Source organism: Panthera tigris, chromosome D1 (genome assembly GCF_018350195.1).
Source record: "Panthera tigris isolate Pti1 chromosome D1, P.tigris_Pti1_mat1.1, whole genome shotgun sequence".
Classification (NCBI taxonomy): Eukaryota; Metazoa; Chordata; class Mammalia; order Carnivora; family Felidae; genus Panthera; species Panthera tigris.
The window spans coordinates 87,251,238-87,260,891 of NC_056669.1; the positions used below are offsets into that span (position 1 = coordinate 87,251,238).

Sequence of the window (9,654 nt, forward strand, 5' to 3'; positions counted from 1 at the left end):
AATGTTTGCTGTGTTAGTTATCAGCACTGCAGCAGAGAGAGGATGTATTGTGGGAAGGAGAGGGTCTGTGGTTCGTGGGCAGCTGTAATTTTATTGTAAGTCTGAGTAGGTGGGTATTAATTAGGACACTTTGGTAGCAAGTGGAATAGAGCTAATACTGGCAGTTTGAAAATCATCAATGTGCTTTTATATTTAGCTCGTCAGAACACGTGATCTTCCCCCCTAGTCTCCCTGAAGCATCCTTCTGGCTAGAGAGATTAAAATTGTTACAGGGGCTTCTGAGTGGCTCAGTCAGTACTATCTGACTTGGGCTCAGGTCGTGATCTTGTGGTTTGTGAGTCCGAGCCCTGCTTTGGACTGTCTGATGTCAGCACAGAGCCCACTTCGGATCCTGTCTCCCTCTCTCTCTGCTCCTCTCTCTCTCTCCCAAAAATAAATAAACATTAAAAAAATAATTAAAAAAAAAAAAAAAACCTGTTACATAGGAGAAGTGCCTGGGTGGCTCAGTTGGTTAAGCGTTTGACTCTTGATTTTGGCTCCGATCACGAGATCAAGCCCCGTGACAGGTTCCGTGCTAAGAGTGGAGCCTACTTGGTATTCTCTCTCTCTGCCCCTCCACTGCTCATGTGCTTGCTCTCTCTCTCTCTCTCTTTCTCTCAAAATAAATAAACATTAAAAAAAAAACTTACAGAGGAATGCAAAGCGGGTGTCTGGCTCTGGCACTTGAATATAGGATTTTTCTGCACCACTCCAGCTTTGCAAGTCAGACTATTAAGGGAGCATTGCATGGCTTCCTTTATTTCCATCTTTATTCATCACGGCCCAGGCTTGTAGAGTTCCATATAGGAGGAAAGCCTGCCCTTTCTTGGCCCCAGAAGTATCATAGGAGGAAGGATAAAGAATAAGAGGCTAATCAAGCCTAGTTTTCTCTCTCTAGGCTTCAGCCGGAGTCTTTTGCCCTGTTGCCTGGGGCTCTGGGAGGGAAACACCTTGGTGGCTGCTCAAAAGCAACAAGGAGATCACACACACCCATTAAATTTGGCAGCTCAGCTTGATCAGGCAGAGGCAGTCTTGAAGTTTAGGTTTCCTGAGCGGCTCTCGAGCACTGAGGGACGGCAATCAGTCTGCCATCCTGGAGCAAGGCCACTCACTCCATCCCAGAGGTTGGTGGAGTTTGGGGGTGGGGTGGGGGGGACCACTGGTTGGAGGCCAGACAGAGGATGAGGCAGAGGGTCAGCAGCCTGCAGCCGGGAATGATGAAAGGAAGCCGACAGCACAGGGAAGAACGGACCGCACCCTCCGCCTCAAGCCTCCACCAGCCGCCGTCACGCTGCTGAAAGAAGCCTGCTCTGTGTGACCTCGGACAGACCACATATCACTCTGGGCATCCAGTTCCTCATCCGTAAAATGAAGAGGTAGGTGACATAATCTCCAAAGCTCACCCTTGTCATGGAATTTGATGATTCTACAATTCAAATCAACGTCAAACTTTCTCCTAATGCGTGCAATTTACAATAACAACACAACTTAATTAAAGTCACAGGTAAACCTGGTATCCCGGGCGTTGTAACAGAGTTAGAAGGCCTCGTATTTAGTGCATTTCAGACAGGCATTTAATGCATTCAGACATAGGCAACGAAAGACTTAGCAGAATTAACAAACTTCTATTTTATGAATTGCAAGAGCAGAGAAGAAAACTCTCTATTCCTCACTACTCAGCAATGAAACGCAGCAAACTACTTTATGGGTGAATCTCAAAATAATTATGCTGAGCAAAGGGAACCAGATACGAAAGCGTACATTTTGTAGGATCCCATTTGATTAAACTTTGTGATGACAGAAGGCAGATCAGTGGTTGCTTCGGATGGGGGTGCACAGAGGGGATTACAAAAGGGGCCTGAGGAAACTTTGGGGAGTGATGGATACATTCACTATCTTGATTAATGGTGATGGTCTCATGAGTATACACATACGCCAAAACGTAGAAAATTCGGATGCTCTAAATATGTGCAGTTTATCGTGTGCCATTTATACTTCAATAAATGTGTTTTTGTTTTTATTAAAAATTTGTTAATGTTTATTTATTTTTGAGAGAGAGAGAGAGAGATAGAACACAAGCAGGGAAGGGGCAGACAGAGAGAGAGAGGGAGACACAGAATCTGAAGCAGGCTTCAGGCTCCCAGCTGTCAGCACAGAGCCCAAGGCGGGGCTCGAACCCACAGACTGCGAGATCATGACCTGAGCCAGAGTCAGACGCTCAACCGATTGAGCCATCCAGGCGCCCCAATAGATGTGTTTTTAAAAAGATTAAATTTTACAGAATAAAAGAAACTTTATACATTCCTTCATTTGTCAACTTCAGTAGGAAATATATGCCAAAACGAAAATTTTAACTCTTAGCTATTATAGACTTGGAGAAAAAAATGGCAAAAGAGTATGTATGTATATATAATATGTATGATATATAATGTGTAATATGTAATATGTATAAAATACATAAAGTGTATGATTAGATAAGGTCTCTCCGGTTGATGGTCACAACACTGAAATCACACTGACTGGATTGGACTACAAAATTGTCATCCCATGAAGTAACAAAATGTTAAATCATAAGATGCTGTATTTTTCTAAAGTATTTATGGTTCAAGATACCTAAACTTCAGGAGTAAATAATAGCATCATTTGTTTAGGTTTTGCTCAGTCAGCATTTGAGATTCTGTTTACTTCCTTTTGGATGCTTTGCCTGCAATTGAAGCATGCTGTCACCAGTGAGCAGTTATGTCTCAGAGCCATCACGTGTCAACAGCAGGGCTTCCGCCATGGGTGCAGCTTTGAGAGAACGCAGCAGAAATGAGCACTCACCTTTAAGAGACCAAATGAGGGGCCCCTGGGTGACTCAGTAGGTTAAGCGTCCGACTTCAGCTCAGGTCACCATCTCATGGTTGGTGAGTTTGAGCCCTGCGTCAGGCTCTGTGCTGACAGCTCGGAGCCTGGAGTCTGCTTCGGATTCTGTGTGTGTCTCTCTCTCTGCCCCTCCTCTGTTCGTGCTCTCTCTCTCTCTCTCTCTCTCTCAAAAATAAATAAACATTAAAAAAAAAAAAAAGACCTGGGGCGCCTGGGTGGCTCAGTCAGTTGAGCGGCCGACTTCGGCTCAGGTCATGATCTCGCGGTCTGTGAGTTCGAGCCCCGCGTCGGGCTCTGTGCTGACAGCTCAGAGCCTGGAGCCTGTTTCAGATTCTGTGTCTCCCTCTCTCTGACCCTCCCCTGTTCATGCTCTGTCTCTCTCTGTCTCAAAAATAAATAAAAACGTTAAAAAAAAAATTAAAAAAAAAAAAGACCAAATGAAAATTCTTAAAACTGATGCTCATCAGTATTGCTTATGTTCATTTGTTTTCATTGTAAAAGCAGTTTTAGAAGTTAATATGGAAGTATAATTCTATTTCTTTGCAAATTCCTAATTGTTATACCTTTCCACTTCTTTGGGGGGGAAAGTTTTTGTGTTTGTTTTTGTTTTTGAGAGAGAGAGAAAGAGAGAGAGAGAGGGAGCAAGTGAGCGAGGGACGGAGAGAGAGAGAGAGAGAGAGAGAGAGAAGTGGGGCTCACCCAGGGCTCGTGTTTTTTACCTGAAGTGGGGTAGAAGCTCACTCGAAGTGGGTCTCGAACTCACAAACTGTGAGATCATGACCTGAGTTATATTCAGATGCTTAATGACTAAACCACCCAGGCGCTTGAAGAGGAAAGTTTTTTTTTTAATGTTTATTTATTTTTGAGAGAGAGAGACAGAGCATGAATGGGGGAGGAGCAGAGAGAGAGGGAGACACAGAATCTGAAACAGGCTCCAGGCTCTGAGCTGTCAGCACAGAGCCCGACGCAGGGCTCAAACTCAAGAACCGTGAGATCATGACCTGAGCCAAAGTTGGACACTTAACCAACTGAGCCACCCAAGTGCCCCAGGAAAGTTTTTAAGAAACAAACACTGGAACTCAAAGAGAGAGCATGAGAAAAGTATATCAGGGTAGCCAAAAACAAAAGTCCCTTGTTCCGGAGAAATCAGTGGCTTTGAAAAGATTAGCAGAAGACCAGCTCAATTCACATAATGGCATACACATTCTTAGTAAAACTTCAAACTGCTTTTTGTTTTCAGGTGTTAGGCTAGTGTGAAACAGGATTAAGGCCACATCCATTAGACTTCGCTTGTGTAAAGTCTGAAGCTGATTTTAGATTCTAAAGTTGACTTTTCTATTACAGTGAGACTGTCAAAGCTGAGTTTCAGGGCACATAGTGACTCAACAACTCCAGCTATATTTCAAATTCACTGAGGGACCCCGTCATTCCGGAGTCATTGAAAACTTAAACTCGTAGGGTCAGTGACTCTCCATGTTTCATTGTCCTGTCATTATAAGAAAAGCAGTGGAGAATGAGGCCGGAATACCAGCAAGGGAGAAGAGCCTGCTGGAATATGGATGAGCTAGAAATGTCTATGAAACTATTTTATTGGTGATGGTGGATGGGAAATTCTGGTGGGAGGTGAAGGGCGGGACAAAGTGTTTGCAGTGGACATTTCCCCTCCTAGTAATAGCCAGGAGGGAAGCTCCCCACCCCCATCACCAGCCATGTGGTTTGGGTGGGATTGACCCCAGCTCCATTTTAGATGGGCTGTGACTTGCTTAAGCCACCCTAGGCCTCTTAGTCACCATGGTCTTTCCAATGGGCACCTAGTGCATTGAAGGCAACTAGAATGCAAGGAAGTATTGGGACATCTGGGGGGAATTGTTTGCTTTCCCTACAGTGGGAGTATCACAAGAGACCCTCTTCCTCTGAAAAGTAGTAATAAGGACAGCACACCTGACCCACTTGGATTCTGAGTATCCCTAGGGTCCCTGGACAGGTCACCCAGTTGTTCAAAATCCACCTTTGCCATAGTCCTCTAAGAGGGCCTTTTTTTTTTTTTTTTCCTGGCAGGCATGTGTAGACATCCCATCTTGATGGAAACAGCTTTTATTCTTTTCTTATTTCCAGATCATGTGGGACTTGGTGAAAAATGACAGCAAACTCTCAGCTAGGTGCTTGTTCCATACGGGTATTGTGCTGAGTAATTTATATGTACCATCTAATTTTCTTTCAGTAGGTACTATTTTTACTATCGTACCTATTTTCTAGACGGAGAAAATGAGGGTTAGAAGAGTTAAGACACCTGCCCATGCCCACACAGGTGGCAACATCAAGGCCAGGGCTTGAACTCTTTCAGGGCCACATTGAAGGGTAAAGGCTACAGCTAATAATGTTAGTTACTGGTGGGAAAAGCCAAAGAGGCTGGTTCAAGGTCTCTTGGGCATAGATAAGCTGTAGCCAACATTTCCTCCTCGCCAGGAGACGAGAGCAGAAAAACAAACATTGCTTCGCAGCACACGTACTTCCGCATTAATTAGATGGTCATTACCAGGATCATTTCTTTCTGAGTAGGAATGTGCCAACAAGCTCTGTTTGGGGGGAAAGAACTGAAATCTCCCCTGCTTCTGTCCCTTTGGCACTGTCTGTGTGTGTGCTGAGTTGTGGTCCAGAAAGAAGATGGGGGGTGGGGCGGGGTGGGACAGGAGCTGGGACGGGAGACTGAAAAGAAGCTTGAAGGGTCCTGAAAAACTTGCTAAAGAAGTGAGGTTTGAGCAAGATAGTGACTTAAACAATTGTCTTTAGGACAAAGGTGAATCTGAGATGTAGCATGTGTCGAGCTCCAAGGGGGTAGACTGGGAATACCCCCAATTCTAAAATGGGCAGATTCTACAGCAGAGAATTGGCAGAGACTGGTGCCCAGATCTCCGTGTCATGATAATGGTTTTGAAGTTGTGTTATCTCTTGCGTCTTTTGTAAACAAACTGATTCATTTCACAAACATGTTCTGATGTCTTGCTATGTGCTAGGCACTGTCCCAGGAGCTGGAAGAATAAAGATAAACAGGAGGGAATCCCTGTCTTCAAGAAGTTTATAGTCTAATGAGGAAAATAAATATTGGAGAAAATAAAATGCTATGTGTTAAGTGCTAAAATGGAGATATGAGAATAACTCTGACAAAGAAGCTTCAAAACGACAATATTGGGGCTGAGTCTTGAAGGATAAGTAGGAATTCTTCAAGGACCTTACAGGAAGGAGAGATTCTATACAGAAGAACTTAGGTTTGCAAGGGTATAAAAGAATGCAGTCTGTCTATAGATCAGCATCATAATTTGTGAGACTAGAGTATAGGGTCTCAAGAAGGATTTGGTGGGAGGGGGACTGATATGGGAGAAGTAAAGCCTCGGAATAATTCAAATGCCAAAAAGGGCGTTAACACGGAGTGGATTTGTTTCTCTGTTTTGAGTCGGCTGAGAGGTAAGATAGCAAGATATAAGTTATGATAGGTACCAAGGTATATCAGTCAGGGTATAATCAGGAGACAGAAATCATACAGTCATTACAACAAGGAAAGTTTAGTATAAAGAATTATCAGCTATGACATGACTTTGGAGTGATGAATGATTAGTAAGAAGTAAAGAGAACTCTAAAGAATACAGAAATAGCAGATCTCTAATAGTAGTTCTATTACCTATATTATATCCAATCGCGATTACCCCTAAGGTTGAGTTAGGGTACAGAAGAAGAGCCCCCATGGCCGCTAAGGTTGAGCTCATACTGGAGAGGGCATGGCCATGGCTTACTGGATGGCAAAGGAGTCTCTGTGGTGCTGCACCTGTGAAACTTACCATAAATCTGCTCCCTGGAGTTCACACCCTTATACAACTGCCTGAGGAGGGACCAGGGGAGCCTGGCTGCTGGGCCCTGGTGCACTTCAGGGGCAGGACACCAGAGAAGACTGTCATGCAACTGGCCACTGGGGAAATGACATGTGCCGCCAGAGCCCAGTGTTGAAGGAAGACACAGGAACTCAAGTTTGCTGCAGGAACCAAGAAAGAAAACCCTCTCCTCCTGTAATATCTCTCCAGCACCCTCTACTGACAAAGCTCCAGGGTCAGCTGGCGAAGGACATATGTTAAAGGCCCAGACCCATTTTCACAGAACAGGCCAAAAGGTTGAATTGGAGCTGAGAGGAAGTAAATCTACAGCTGGCACCCAGGGACAGGGAAAAATTCTTCCGACATACCCCGAGAAAGTTATTTTCAAACTAAACTCACGATGTCAAAGTGTTATATCTGATAAAATCCTTTCTAGTGGCTAAAAATCTGTCCTGGGAGATTTGTGCCAGCACACCCCGTCTACTAACATGACTTTTCTGTTATTAGTATCAGGGAAAGTTGTTTCCATTTGTGATTAAAAGTGGTGTTGTGTGCCTTATTTTTAAATGGTAGTTAAGAACAGGAGCTTTGGAGTTGAAAAATCTGAGTGTGGCCAGTTACTTGACTGCCTGGTACACATATAAATATTATCAGACTGCTAATAGCAGCTGAAAAGAATGACAGCATACTAACACTTAAAATAATTCACTACATGCTAGACCTGACAGGGGCTTTAAAATATTATTTATTCATCCAATATTATATATCAACATTAATCAAATCTTGGAATTTGGGTAAGAGACTGGTTACAGATGTCATGAAGCTATATCAATATGGCAGTTAGAATGTATTGCTCTTTTCTCTGTATTTCTGAACTAAATGCCTTATTTGTGTGCCTATTCTAGTGCTCAAATCATTTTGTCTGTTATTACGGTATTATGGAAGATAGTTTTCACTAGGCAGTGATTTCCTCAGGATGAATACTGTTTACCCATTTTTCTTTTCCCTCCAGACTTTTAAAAATTATGTATTTTGCATACAATAGGCACTCAGATAATTGCCAAAATGGAATTTTTTATTTTACCATCAGTCTTTCCTTATTCTTGCATATCTTGAAATTCTTACAAACTCCCTGTAAAGATTTAAAGGGAACAAGAAGGTTTAATAATTTTGTTTTACAGAAGAAGATTCTGAGACCAGAGTGTTACCTGCTTAAGGTCACACAGCTAGCTTAAGGACAGGCCTAGGACCAGAACCTAAGTTTTGTTTATGGATTGGTCATTTTTCAGATATTGAGCTAGGTACAATGCTGGGCTCTACAGTTCTATGAATTAAGCACAAAGTCTTTGCTTTCAAAGATCTGACAATATATTGGGATGGGGGGGGGGACAGGGGACAAGTAAAAGTAATCCTATGGATACCAAGCAATGTGACAAGTGTACTACAGGGAAACATGGGCTGATATTGAGCTGATGGTCCAAATACTGAAATATTTTTATGTCACTGATCAATAGCCACCTCCCCTGATACCTTCTCTCAGACATTCCCATGATCTAGAAACTAAAAGATTAATTCAGGAGTATCCAGAACTCTGTTCTAGTTGTTGGAACCAGGCTGGTGTTCTGATTAGTCACTCTCAAAGCAAAGTCAGTTTTTATATATCTTTTCATATTTTGAATATCACCCTGGGGATATGCATAGGGAGTTAGAATTCAATGGAGTGTAGCTCAGGAGAGGGAACGAATTCAGAACAAAAGGTTAAAAAGCATCTTCAAGAACTTTAAAAAAGATTATTTTTATCTGATTATAACATATACTAAAGAATTTATGAAATACATATATTGTTATGTAAGATACTGTCAAGGGGTAAACTGAGTGAAGGGTACAAAAGACCCCTCTACTATTTTTCCAACTTCCTGTAAATCTTCAATTATTTAAAAAAAAAGTGTTGTTTTTCTTTTTAACACGAAGGAAACCTATCTACCTGGATTGCTATTGTTAATTACAAAGATATTCAATATGCCATTGCAAATGGAATTCTGCTTGGGCTTAATTAAAATGCACAAATTTTAATGACAGAAAAGATTAAGTCTAAAATAGATCTGAAATATTTCACTTCACTAGTTTGCAGTATAACACAGACACATCTTACAAAGGTCAAATATTAAGGCCTTGGTCCTTTTACCCTACTGCCAACACAGGCCACGTTCTCACCAGAACCGTGAAGAAGGCGACTCGGGTCATCACTGAGACGTACTACACACACCTGGATGACTTCCGTACCGACATGGCCCTGTGAGAGGAGACCGCCATTATTCCCAGCCAGAAGCTCCGCAACAAGGCAGCAGGGCTATGTCACATGTCTGATGAAGCAGATGCAGAGAGGCCCGGGGAGAGGTATCTCCATCAAGCCGCAGGAGGAGGAGAGAGAAAGGAGGGCTAATTATATACCTGAGGTCTCAGCTCTGGATCAGCAGATCTTGAGGTAGATCCTGACACCAAGGAAATGTTGAAACCCTTGGTTTTGGTACTCCATCCAACCTGGAAATCACTCAGCCTACGATCAGGATGAATTTCAAAACACCATGTGGAGAAGTTTGAATCTTCCTGCCAGGCTGTAACATCTTCAATAAACCTTGGACAACAATATCAACATCATCATCATCATCATCATCATCACCATCAACAACAACAACAAAAGGACTTGGTCTTATGGAAATCCCTCCTTCTCCTGAAGTTCTCTCTCATAGATGCCCATTCTCCATGATTCCTGTGGCCCATGCTGCATGTCAAACCCTGGAAACTCAGACTGCCAGGGCCCTTTTGGGAAGCACTGATTCACCCTCACCATTTCCCTCAGCAATTACTTGGGAGAGATTAGTCAGGA

The 9,654-nt window shown here is 42.8% G+C and overlaps 1 pseudogene; it reads left to right on the plus strand.

Annotated features, from left to right (window-relative positions):
- Positions 1-1,407: 1,407 nt before the first annotated feature.
- On the plus strand, positions 1,408-9,368 carry LOC102970417 (annotated as a pseudogene).
- Positions 9,369-9,654: the final 286 nt, after the last annotated feature.